The 12,899-nt window shown below is 48.6% G+C and overlaps 1 protein-coding gene and 1 long non-coding RNA gene across 22 annotated transcripts in view; one reads left to right on the top strand and one right to left on the bottom strand.

The window, feature by feature from the left end:
* Cacna1e (calcium channel, voltage-dependent, R type, alpha 1E subunit) overlaps positions 1-12,899 on the top strand; it is a 493,980-nt gene that overhangs the window by 86,738 nt on the left and 394,343 nt on the right. The gene's annotated exons all lie outside the window — the stretch shown is intronic.
* On the bottom strand, positions 6,689-11,063 carry Gm51649. 2 transcript variants are annotated; one of them, XR_003948055.1, is made up of 4 exons: positions 10,706-11,063; positions 9,180-9,307; positions 8,831-9,085; positions 6,689-7,231 (listed from the first exon to the last, which is right to left on the bottom strand). It is a non-coding gene; the product is annotated as a predicted gene, 51649 (long non-coding RNA). The 2 variants fall into 2 exon arrangements; XR_003948054.1 differs by lacking the exon at positions 10,706-11,063 and having other exon boundaries at positions 9,180-9,526.

The raw sequence follows: 12,899 nt of genomic DNA, 5'->3' as shown, positions 1-12,899 counted from the left end.
GTGAACAGCATTATTCACCTCTCAGTGCTATTAGTTTTTTCAAACCTACAGCTTTTTTAAGTGCAAGGAAACAGGCTGCATGTACTAACTCCTCACCGCAACTATGAGGTAGGTACAATTATTGTCTGCACTTAGTTAATAATCACGGGGAAGTGACTTTCTCAAGGTCACTTGATAATAACTGCTTTGTGATTACAGCTGAGTATTAGTGAGAGATTTGTACCCTATGAGGCTGGCTCTGATTTTTACCATGAGAGCATGCTACCTTTCATTCCCATGGGATTTCTTATCCCAATGGCCATTGAGATGTCTTGACCAGTCAGCTAGTGTGAGGGCTGAGAGACTGAGGACTCCAAGTAACCTAAAAAACTCCTGGAAATTCAGTTTGGAAGTGAAGGGGAAGAAGTAGATAGCTATGATGTCTGCTATTTGCTTATAGTCACAACCATCAAGGTACACAATAGTCAGGAAGCTGAAGCAAGAGATGCTTCAAGTTCCAGGCGAGCCTGGCTGTACAGTAAGGGCTCGAGCAGCCAGGGCTACCCATCAGGACCCTGTCTCAATCAAGGAAGCAAAGAGAAGTATTTTATTCTCCATCTCTGTCTAACCTTTATAACGTGACTTGGAAGACTTGAAGGAAGTTGTGGAGCATAAACACTGTTCATGCTACCCAACGTCTGGGTCCCAATGTCAGAACTCCCATAATATCCGAGGTAAGACTAGCTTGGCTGTGACTAGCAATGTGGATAAAGCTGACATATCACTTTTGCTGCTGGGGGGATATCAGGATCTGGTTCCAGACGCTTATCTGTCATGGCAGTTAGAAGAGTTAGAGAGCTGCTTTCAGCCAAGTGGATGCATTGAGAGGAGAAACAGGGAAGACACATCAGTGACCTGGTACTGGGGACATGTTAGTCTTTAGGAAGGTAGCATTGGAGGAGGAGCCCACAAGGGAGGTGAGGAGAGTTGACTGCAGAGGTAGAAGGCAAAGCAGCCAGAACAGTACTGCTTTCAAAAGGAAGGTGTGCTGGGAGCCAAACACCATACCTCAGTAGGGGACAGAGTTAGAAGTCTGGTTAGAGCTGGTCAGTGAGAAATAGCAAATGCTAGAGTCAGTGATGTTAGCCCACCCATACCTGTTCCCAGCACTCACTGCTGCCACCTGCTGGAGACCCCTATGTCTATGACCATTCCAACTCTCTACCCTATCCCCAGAGATTCTCTCTCGGATGGCTTCAGGTGCTTCTGACTCCCATCAAACGCTCCAACCCCAAATACTGGCACTGTCTAAAGCAACAGCTCTCAACCTTAACACTGTGACCTAATACAGTTAGTTCTTCTGGTGTGGTGGACATGAAATTATTTTTGTTGCTATTTTGTAACTGTAATTTTGCTACTGTTATGAACAGGAATGTAAATCTCTGTGATTTCTGATGGACTTAGGCAACCCCCCTCCTGCCCACGAAAGGGGTCACAACCCACAGTTGAGAACCACTGGTTTAGACCTTATATTGCAACATCAAAAATATCTTCTAACTTTCCCTTCCCTTTCCTCTTTTTCCTGCCTCCTTTCCCACTCCATCCCCTCTCTTCCCTCTAGTTCTTTTTACCCAGGACCTTGTTAGGTAGCCCAGGCTGGCCTTGAGTTCTCCATCCTCCTGCCTCTGCCCCTTGAGTATGAGAATTACAGGTATACACCACCCACACGTCATTATGCCCTATCTGCTCTTCCTGATTGCAGTCACCTACTGGGACCCAGTTAGTCCTTTTGTTCCAGGGATACTTTAGCTTCTTCACTGGTATCTTCAGTACCTTCTTCTTCACATGCTAGCAGTTCCGAGTGACACTTGTGTCCTCAGATGTGTCTTGCTGTGTGTGCTGGGCTCTTGGTCCTTTGGTTCTTTGCCCCATTGTATCTCACTTTCATAGTTTCCATCTTTGTCATAACTTCACAGCTCCTCCATTTCAGTTTCAAGCCTCTTGGCATCTGATTGCCATCTCCTCTCCTCTCTTTCTAGTGACCCCCTTTTAGGGCTCAGTTCCTTAGACTCTTCCATTTCTGTCCTAGTTAGGGTTTCATTGCCGTGAAGAGACACCAGGGCCATGACCGAGGCAACTCTTATAAAGGCAAACATATAATTGGGGCTGGCTTACAGTCTCAGAGATTCAGTCCATTATTGTTATGGTGGGAAACATGGCAGCATACAGGCTGACTTGGTGCTCGAGGAGCCAAGAGTTTTTCATCTTGAACTGAAGTCAGCCAGGAGGAAGCTCTTTTCCACATTGGGTGGAGCTTGAGCACTAGGCTCCTTGAAAGCCCACCTATACAGTGGCTCACTTCCTCCAACAAGGCCACACCCACTCCAACAAGGCCACACCTCCTGACAGAGCCATTTCCCATGAGGCCAAGCATATTTGAACTACCACAGTCTCACTGCATCTGCATCAAAACTTTTTTGCTACCCTCATGAATCAGGGGTTAGCCAAGGTAGAGGATGCTTGATGCTTCCCACGTTGGTGTCTAGTCTAGCTGGTTAGGGTTGGTCCGTGTTCACTGAAGCGTCACCATCACCACGATCCCTCCCTAGGATTCGGCCTCCACTGTGTTGCTCCTTTGTTGCTTCAACAGGCTGGTCTCCCAGATCTCCAACTCCGCCTTTATCCTACTTGGCATGTCCACATGCGCTCACATATCTGAACATTTCTATGAAAACCCCTACCAGCCATACTGACTGTGGTCAGAAACACAACTACCGCCTCAAGTCACTCTTTCAATTTGCTCAGAAGTCTTTTTTTTTTCTTTTCGAGACAGTGTTTCTCTGTATAGCCTTGGCTGTCCTGGAGCTCACTTTGTAGACCAGGCTGGCCTCGAACTCAGAAATCCGCCTGCCTCTGCCTCCTGAGTGCTGGGATTAAAGGTATATGCCACCACTCCCGGCAAACGTCTTATTACATTGTACTTCCATATTCATTATCGCACTCTTGGGGGTAACATTTCGTTCTCAAACCCCACCATCTCCTTCAGCCCACCCGAGCTCATGCCTGGAGCTGCCTTCCTTCTTCACTGGGAAAACAGCAGTCACCAGAGGGGCATGTGTGACTCCCTTCTACAGCTCACCTCTGCATCTGCCCCAGAACCAGCTTTTTCCTTCTGTTACTGGGGCCTGACTGTTCCTCAAGATTCTTGGGGGAGTCTCATGCCTGGGTAGAGGAAGTCGAGTCCTCTTGTCTACTTCCTGTTTCCCATGCGTGTTCTCACTAGTTCCTTTTGAAGTCATTTCAACGTGACCTTCATCCTGTTCCTGGGTTACCTTGGTTCCCCCATTGACAATTTGATAGATGGTCTTCTGTGCCCATTTTGAGGGATGTCTAGCAGCAGGCGTGGTGGCCGTAATATTTTACTGCTGCCTCTTCCTGCCCCACCCCCGATGGTTGTTGTGAAACCACAATGATTCTCCACTTCCTCGCTGCTGCCCACCACCTCTCTTCCTGGTTCCCTTCCCCTTTCCCTGAGCAGTAGCTCTCTAGCGTCTGTTCTCTTCCCAGCACTGTTTATTTCCTAGCGCTCTCACTCAACTCCAGCCAGCGAGATGCCATCACATGTTGGTAACTCACACCTTTGTATCTCCATGGCATTTTCCCTTAATTTTAGACACACCCTACTCACCTCTTAGCGCCTTCAATTGTGTGTCCTTAGGCATCTTTAGCTTAACACTTCTAACACACAAAAAAAGTGTTTTTCTCTCAGGTCAACCTTTCCTGCTGCTTTCCTTTTCTCAGTAAATGGTACCTATGATCTGTTGGGTACTCTGATACAGGCACCTGTGACCTGTTGGGGACTGTGGTACCTATGACCTGTTGGGTATTGTGGCACCTATGACCTGTTGGGTACTGTGGTACCTATGACCTGTTAGGGACTATGGCACCTATGACCTGTTGGGTACTGTGGTACCTAAGACCAGTTAGGGACTGTGGTACCTATGACCTGTTGGGTATTGTGGCACCTATGACCTGTTGGGTACTGTGGTACCTATGACCTGTTAGGGACTATGGCACCTATGACCTGTTGGGGACTATGGTACCTATGACCAGTTAGGGACTGTTATACCTATGACCTGTTGGATATTGTGGTACCTGTGACCTGTTGGGTACTGTGGTACCTAAGACCAGTTAGGGACTGTGGTACCTATGACCTGTTGGGTATTGTGGCACCTATGACCTGTTGGGGACTGTGGTACCTATGACCAGTTAGGGACTATGGTACCTATGACCTGTTGGGTACTATGGCCAGAGATGTTGAAGCCACTTCCTTTTTCACACCAACACCTGGCTCTTGCCAGTCCCCCTTGGCTCTCCTTTTAAAAATGTATCTGCTCACCTTTATCTGCTCTGCCATGAGCTCCTGGCTCCAAGACACATTTTATTTCTGTTCAAGGACAGGTATATGTGTTTGTGTGTATATGTGTGTTTTTATGTGTGCATGTGTATGTTTGTGTGTATATATGTGTGTTTATATGTGTATGTGTGTGTTTGTGTGTCTCTGTGTATGTATGTGTATGTACTTGTGTATGTGTATACATATGTACGTGTTTGTGTGTGTATGTGTATATGCATAACCTCCGCTGTTGTAAATTTAATATTAAATGTATCACAATTACAACTTTTTCATCAGTGAAATAATAAGGTTGCTGATAACAAAATAAATAAGTAAATAAGTAAATAAAGGGACGCTCGTGGTTGTTACTAGGTACCTGGCACTCTTCTTCTGAATGTGAGTTTATTTACTCTTGTGTCAGTTGGACAAACCTGTCCTTGCTATTCTGTCATCTTGTGCCATTGTGATAAAACCCCTGAGAGACATCACCTTACAGGATGAAGCTCAGGTTTTTAATTTACCTTAGGTTTCAGAGGTTTTAGTCTGTGGTCTCTAGGTCTAGTTGCTTCTAGGCCTGCTGTGGGCCTACACATCCTGGTGGAGGCTCATGGCAGAGTCAATCACTCCCTGGTGGTCAAGAAGCAAAGAGAAAAAGCTCATGTTTGTGACATAGGCCCCTCTCCACAAAACAATTACACTAGGAATCTAGGAATGGACTGATTCATTGTGAGATCAGAGCTGTCAAGATCCAGTGTCCACCTAAAGCCGTGCCTCTGAACACTGCTACACTTGGGACCAAGCCCTCAATGTGAGAACCTTTGGGGGTGGGGCACAGAAAGTCATAAGAACTGTTATTTCTGCTTTTACAGTTGGGGCACAAAGCATGCAAGTACTTTGTTCAAAGGGCCTTGGCCCGGTCACCTCTTAGCCAGCCTTCCTATTCCCATTCCTAGTTGCTAGAACTTTTTCCCTCTGAGATAGCTAAGCATCCCCTACCCTCTCTCTTTAGATTTAAAAAAGGAGTTGGGAAGACAGGCATGGAGTTTCTGTGAGAGTCTGCAGCCATGTGTTAGAGCAGCCCTCAGCTCAGAACCCTATGGTGACTTCCTGTCTCATATACAACAGTCCTTTCTGTGACTTGTGGGGACCTGCATAATCTCTTTCCTGCTTGCAACCCTTGCTCTCTGTCTTCCCCAGAGGAGACATGGCTCTAACCCTCTGTCCCAGTCACCCCGCCCTCTGCGATAGCTACTTCCGGTCCTTGATATTCCTCCAAGGTGGCAGATCCCTCTCACCTTTGCCCCAGTGGCCCTTTCATGGATAGTGCCCTCTTCCCCGTACCTTCACCTTCCCTCACTGGTTGGAGGGACTGACAGACAGCTCTCTCTCTACGAAACAGTATCCGCTCCATCATCACTGACGCCTATGCGGCTGTATTTGTCATTTTTAGCTCTTGCTTCCTCAACACGCAGACGTGTATACATTTTGTGCTGGATGGAGTGTAAGCAGAGACTTTGTCTTAGCTCTAGGTTTGAGAACAGTGTCTGCTGTATGGCTGAGCAGGAGCCAGCCATGCGGTGTGATTGTGTGGGTTGTCGACTCCATCTGAACAATCAGCTGAGGAAACGAGGAGTCTTCTTGCTTGCCCTCTTCAGGGCTTCTAGAACCCCGCGTCTCCTGCCTTCTGTTCTGTACACAGCATCCCGCAGGTTTTTTCGCAGGCAGGGATTTACTGCAGGAAGTCAGCTCCTCTGCCAGTTTCCGGCCCCTCCCTCAGCTTTGCTTCTCCTGGGGCCTTCTCCATCATCATCCAAACAGCTGACAGCCCACCCACCACACACCTGCATACACACAGACAGACAGGCAGGCAGGCAGGCACGCGCGCACACACACACACACACACACACACACACACACACACACACACACAGAGAGAGCATTACAAATTCCTCCTCCTTGGCACCAAGTCAGGACTCTGGTGATGCAGGAAGCAGACTAGAAACCAACCTGGGAGTTTCCCTCTGGTGTTATTGCCTACAGTGGGGTGAGCCAAATGCTGGTAAGGGAAGGGCCGAGTGAGGAGGAGGATTCTCCGAGTGCCAGGCTGTTTCCTCCAAAGGCTCTCCAGGCATGTTCGAAAGACAGGAGCTTCATCTGCTTCCTCAGGAAATGGGTTACGAATGCCATTTCCTGGAAGAACCTGTTAAGCGATTTCCTCAAGCTTGCTGTGTGGGTTAGCAAGAGCTTGGGTTAAGACTTCTTATAGCGTAAGGTTTGTAATTTTACCAAGTAGCACAAGAGCGGGTCTTTACTAGTGAAATTCTTTAATATAATTCCCTCCAGCTTACACAATGTCTTCACATATACCATTCATGTGATCTTCACAATGAACCTATAGAATAGCTGTTATGATTCCTAATTTACTGCAGAGAAAAATGAGCCCCAAAGCAAGAGATAGTGCCAGGTCAGGAGCCCACCTTAACAATGACTGCTGATTGAGCCCTGCCTATGCGCTAGGTGCCTTGCTTGTGTTATTTATACTAATGGAAATAATAGGTACCATTATAAAGAACAGAAACATTTCACACGGGACTATTATTACATATAGGCTTGGGAGAAAGGAAATTATGTGTAACTCCAACGTCTGCGTAGGCTGGCATGGCTTTCTTTATGAAGAGGGAAGCGGCATGTCCGCCACCACAGTGCTTATCACCGGTATTGTAATTGCCTGTTTACCTGTCTGTTTCCCACTCTGGGCTGTGCACAGAGATGCCTGTCTGCTCTCCACTGCGTCTCTATTGCCCGGCGCCGCCTCTCCATTGCTCAGTGCTGCGTCCCCGTTGCTTGGCACAGTACCTGGCACATGACAGACACAGAATAGATGAAAAGAGAAAATAGAGAGCAATGTCGATTTGTATATTGGGTAACAAAGGCTTGACGAGGCCAAGCGGCTGGCTCTGTGTGACAGAGCCGGGGGTCCACGTCGTATCCCCTGACTGCACAGCTGGTGCTTGCTCCACTAAGGTGTTCTCTCTGCCCCAGTGTCCCCCGCAGGGACCATCAAAACACTGGGTGGATGGCAGGAGTCCAGTTCATCCTTGACTTATTACAAGGTTGCTTGTAGACGTTACTGTTACTTGGGCAGACTGTAAGCCCTGGTGGGATTTAATGCTTACCTCGCAGTCCTGTTGTAAATCTGAGACACTTTTGTTAGACCACATAGAGCAATGTTAATAAGACCCAGGATCGTTCTGGGCTTCCTCTGTGCCTACAGTCTTCATGGGTGGCATCAACTAGGACTCTCTATTTACTCAACTCCTGTGTGTGTGTGTCCGTGTGTGTGTGTGTGTGTGTGTGTGTGTGTGTGTGTGTGTGTCCTGACCCACCCCTCTCCAGCTTACTCCCTTGAGACAGGGTATTTCACTGAGTCTGGAACTAGGCTAGTGGCCAGGAAGCCCTAGTGATCTTCCTGTTCACACCCCTCTGTACCCCCTTTTCACACAGCTCATGGGTTACAGGCATTGTGTACAGCCATGCCCAGGGCTTTTTGTTTGTTTGTTTGTTTGTTTTGTTGATGTTACCGTAAGTGCTGGGGATTTGAACTTAGGTCCTCAAGCTCCTGTAGCAAGCGCTTTTACTTGCTGAGCCACATCCCCAGTCCCCAAACCTTTGATTCTTGTAGCAAAATATTTGGTTGATATCTCTGCACTCTTGTCTCATGTTTAAGATATAACACTATAGGAACAAAACTCCTCACCCCCTTCTGACATGGTTTCACCCCATCATTAGTCCTGGCTCAGGATGCAGTGCCATCTATCCAGTTGCCCAAACCAAATGCTAGATATCACTCATTCCTCCTTTCTCTCTCTTCTGGCCAGGCCACTGTCACCTACACTATCACAATAGCGCTCTAATTGGCCTCTCCCCTTGGATGTTGGTTTCCCGAAAGCAGTGAGTGTATCCATCACAGCGACAGGGCCATTTAGAGTTGATACAGCTCTTCATTACATCAGAGGACAACGTGTCCCCCACCTGCTCTGTGCCATGAGTCTCTCTCAATCTCCGTAGAGAGCGACCTGTTTTCCCTTAGTACTGGTCTGCTTTCACACTCAGACAAAGTCTGTTTATGTTCCTTCCCTGGATTTACTCTTTGTCTAGAATGATTTTTTCCCCTTTAGATCAACTGTATAACCATAACTCTTGTCATTTAGACCTTTGATGCCTCCCCAAAAAAGTTGCCCTCATCATACAGTCTACAAGAGGCCCCTGGCCATTGTGTCCTGTCACCACCGGCAGCTTCCTGCCTCCTTTGACGAGTGTCAGAGCTACGGGGAGAGGCTGTTACTCCCTGGTCACCACCAGGGTCAAAAACAACACCTGCATTTGGTGTGATTGCAAAGGGAAGAATTCTCCATGAAGTGTTGTCGTGGCGAAAATTATGACCTAGGTTCTCACCAGGCTTTTCTGCCGTATTGTCAGGACTAGTCCAGGAAGCTCAGGATAACGGGGACTCTAGCTGTAGAGCAGGCTAGCCCTGTGGAACTCATGGGCTGTAAAGCAAGGCAGGCATAGTGCGAGTTGTCCGGGGACGCTCTTCCTTCCTGCCACTGGCTGATCTTGGCAGACTGTGTCTTGTTTGATGTTCTATTCCAAGCTTCATTCTCCTCCTTTGCTGGATTGCAGATGAGTGCAGGGGTGTGTTTAAACAGCCTCGGAGGGAGGGAAACTATATGTAACAACTGCTCTACTGCTTGGCCCTTTCCCCGAGGTGCCATGTTCCTCACCCCCAAGGCCCATTACTTACCATTACCATCTGCCTGGGGCTTCTGAGGGAGGTGAAGCAGAGGCTGGCTCCGCTAGGGTTGGGGATCTGCTGCAGACACAGTGGATCTCAGCAGCCTGTGGGTGGGTAGGTGTGGAAACACACAGTTCCTGGCACAAGACAGCAGTGAGCACGCATGAACATTTAGCATCAACATCGTCCTGACCAGACAGGTGAAGAAGATGGGGATGCTAGGAGGCTGGTGCTTTGCAGGAACCACTCCTCCACGTGCAGGATCATGTGGTGAGCAATGCACCACTCCTGAATTCCCACTCTTGTCTCATCTTCATCTGCTCTGCTGTACTGGTGTGTGTGTGTGTGTGTGTGTGTGTGTGTATGTGTGTGTGTGTGTGTGTGTGGTGTTCCAATGAGGATGGGACAGCCAGATTGGGAGGAAGGACAATTGGACGTTCAAATAGCATCCTCCCAATCATTTACATTGTACTCAACAGTACTACAAATTCTGTAGGAGGCAGATATCTCTGCCTTAGGGCGTTCTGGCTGAATTTTAAAGGCTATTAAGCCATGTTCCCTCTGGCCCTCTTGAGAAGCGGCGGACCCCACACAGATCTAGAGGCACGTGCTGCCACCTGCTGGCAAAGTTGGGCACAACTTGGCTTAGTGCTTTGAATAATAGTGTCCATGGAAATCATTGCAGGAGAAAAATTTATTTAGTTGACTAAAAATTCTTTTGTTTAATGATCTGATATTTTAGCTCCATTTCAAATTATGTCCTTTTGGAGGCTAGGCAGTCTGAAGGTCATGTTAGTCCTTACTAACCCTATTGCTACCTTCAGCTTCGTTCTATCATTTGTACGACAGCTGGCCCTGAAGCTCCTGAATTTCCAGTCCAGTAAGGTCCGACTCCCCTAGCTCAGAGATTACATATTTTGGACTCTTAGAGTTTCAGTATAACATGCCTGCAGAACAGGACACATGCCTTCAACATGTCAGCACTGTTATCATCAGATAGCAACACATTTGAGAGCCAGCAGCTAAGAGACCTGCAGCATACGTCCTGCTTCCTTGGGGTTCTGAGCAGAACAGGAAGTCACAGAGAAGCCAGGGGAACAGCCTCCCCACCCCCATCTCCCCGCCCCCGGAGCCAACACAATCTGACAAGTCCTAGGGATTTGCTTTGATATGGGCCCCTTGCGGATGGAAAGTTGGTATAGTGCAGTCCCCAGGACCCGAGTTAGATCCCCACACTCAGACAAATGCCACGCATGTGTGCCTAGGACCTTAGAGCTGGGCAGACAGAAGCAGGCAGATTTCCAAGGCTCACTCAACAGCTGGCTTTAACCTTGGGTTTTGTGAGAGACCTTACTTTAAATATAAGGAAGGGAAGCATACATGCTAACCTCTGGTCTCCACATGAAAACACATGTATGTGCATCCATGCATCTGTGCACTCACACATGAACATTCACACACACACACACACACACACACACACACACACACACACACACGCACACACAGGCCCTTTGGGCAGCTTCAGCACCTACCCTTCGATTTCTTTACTTGTTCTGGAAAGCTTCAAAACAAGGGTCCAGCTGTACAACTGGTCTTCAATGACTTCTGTTTTTCTTAGTGTTTCTACCTTTATATCTTCCACAGTTCTAGAAACTTCCCTCTGGGGCAGAGAGAGAAAAAGAACTGGGTGTTGCCTGAAGCAATGCAGCTTTGACTCACAGCTGTGGATCTGTCCTTAGACCCCCCACTGGGGGCTAAAGAAGGCTCCTGCTTTGCTAGAAGTACAAGGAACACATGCTTCAGGAACAGTGACTGACAGACAGTGTCAGCATTCAGGAAGCTGAGGTGGAAGATCTCGGGTTTGAGACTAGTCTGGCCTACATAGTATAAACACAGAGGGGGAAGGGGAAGGGGAGGGGGAGGGGGAGGGGAGAAGGAGGGGGAGAGGGAGAGATGGAGAGGGAGAGGGGGAGGGAGGGGGAGGGAGAGAGAGGGAGGGAGAGAAGGAGAGAGGGAGAGAGGGGGAGGTGGGTGGGGAGGGAGGGGGAGGGGGAGAGAGGGAGGGAGAGGAGAGAGGGAGAAGGGGGAGGTGGAGGGGGAAGTGGAAGGGGGAGGGGAGGAGGGAGAGAGGGAGAGAGGGAGAGAGGGAGAGAGAGGGAGAAGAAACACCCACCTCCCGCCTCAAAGCAGTAGGAAGTTCAAGGCAGTAGGAAGCTAGCCTTCCTGCTTCCCCTGAAGCCATCAGCTGCTCTGGGGTGGGGGTAGAGGTGGAGGTGCATAGGTGTCTCTGCCTTTTCTTGAACACTATGCCAGCACTAGATCTGTTGCACAGTCATCTTTATGGGGGGAAAAAAAGAGTATTGAAAACCACATCATGCTAGTAGTAAAAAGGGAAAGTAACTCTATGCTGCCCTCCAGTGGTTTTTGTCTGTTCATTGCAGTCATAGTCTGGGAAGCTGCACATTGTTACAGAGAACTAGCGCATCCTAGAGGCCATTCATCGAATGACAGGCCAGGAAGCAGAAACTAAAACCTTGGCAGAGAGGGTGAGCAGGGCCAGAGGTATCGCTCTAATCCCAGGCATCCCCGCCACCCTAGCCTGCACTGGCTTTTCATCCTGCTTCTGAAAGAGCCCACCGGGGTACCTTGGCTGCACGTGAGTCAAGGCAAAGATGAAGGACATCTTCCCTTGGATGTGATAGGATGCCCGGAGACAGAGTAGAAACAGTGCTGAGGAGGTGAACATAATCGAGGGAATCTGTGGTGGGCATTAGAGCTGAAAACATCGTTGAAAACAGATGCTTATGTAACAGGGTCGATGCCCACGCAGCCCCAGCACCTAGCTGCACGAGACCGTTGATACCACCGTCTCATAACTTCATCTGAGAAGCTGAGGTGCAGCCACGTGCCAGCTTCCTGACTTGGAGCCCTTTCCTCTTAACACTGCACATCCCTCTGCTGGCCATTCCTAGGCCTTGCTCTCTTTTATCTGCCCCCACCCCGGCCCACCACTTTTCTCTTGTCCTGAAGTAGAGAAGGGACGAATGTGGGTGGAGTTTGCCTCCTTCCTCCCCTTCCCCTCTCGTCCAGAGCCCCTTGCTTGCAGATCCTTTGCAGCGATGCCCACATACACCGCCCAGCTTCATCATGTTCGCCCTGTGCCCTAAGACACCGCCTCATTACCTGCGGGTGTTAGTTGCAGAAGCCCCCATCCTCCCCAGACTTAGAGCAGGGGGAGGTTCTGTGTTTAGAGCAGGTCAGAGCTGTGGCTAGTTAACGAAAGAAAGCATACGTGGGTCAGCGGAGTGTGTCGCTGATGTAATGAACGTGCTGGGTCCACTCCAGCTTTGTGCCGTAGCCCTTGATCTCATCCTTCCCAGGGTACCATCTACACAACAGTTGTCCTTCCCCGTCTCCAATGACTAAGCTGCCTAGAGCTTGTTCCTTCTTTCCTTCACCCCCGTTCTGTCTTCTCTGTCACGGAAGTGAAATCAAACTATGCTTGGAAGTTTACAATTTGCTTTTTAAAAATTTTTTAAATTTACTTAAAAATATTAGTATAAGATGGTCCCCTTTCTCTGGCTGTTTCTAGAAAGATGGTTCTTAGCGTCTCTATAAGGCAATACGTATAACTGCTGTGATCTCAAGTTCAGTGATGGGGGGATCTGCCAAGGAAAACCCGTGGCACGTGCTGCTATGCCTGCACTTCCATTTCTGCAGGCTGAG

The sequence above is a fragment of the Mus musculus genome, chromosome 1, assembly GCF_000001635.26.
Source record: "Mus musculus strain C57BL/6J chromosome 1, GRCm38.p6 C57BL/6J".
NCBI lineage: Eukaryota > Metazoa > Chordata > Mammalia > Rodentia > Muridae > Mus > Mus musculus.
Note: the sequence above shows the minus strand (reverse complement) of the source record. Positions and strands in the feature narration are given on the sequence as shown.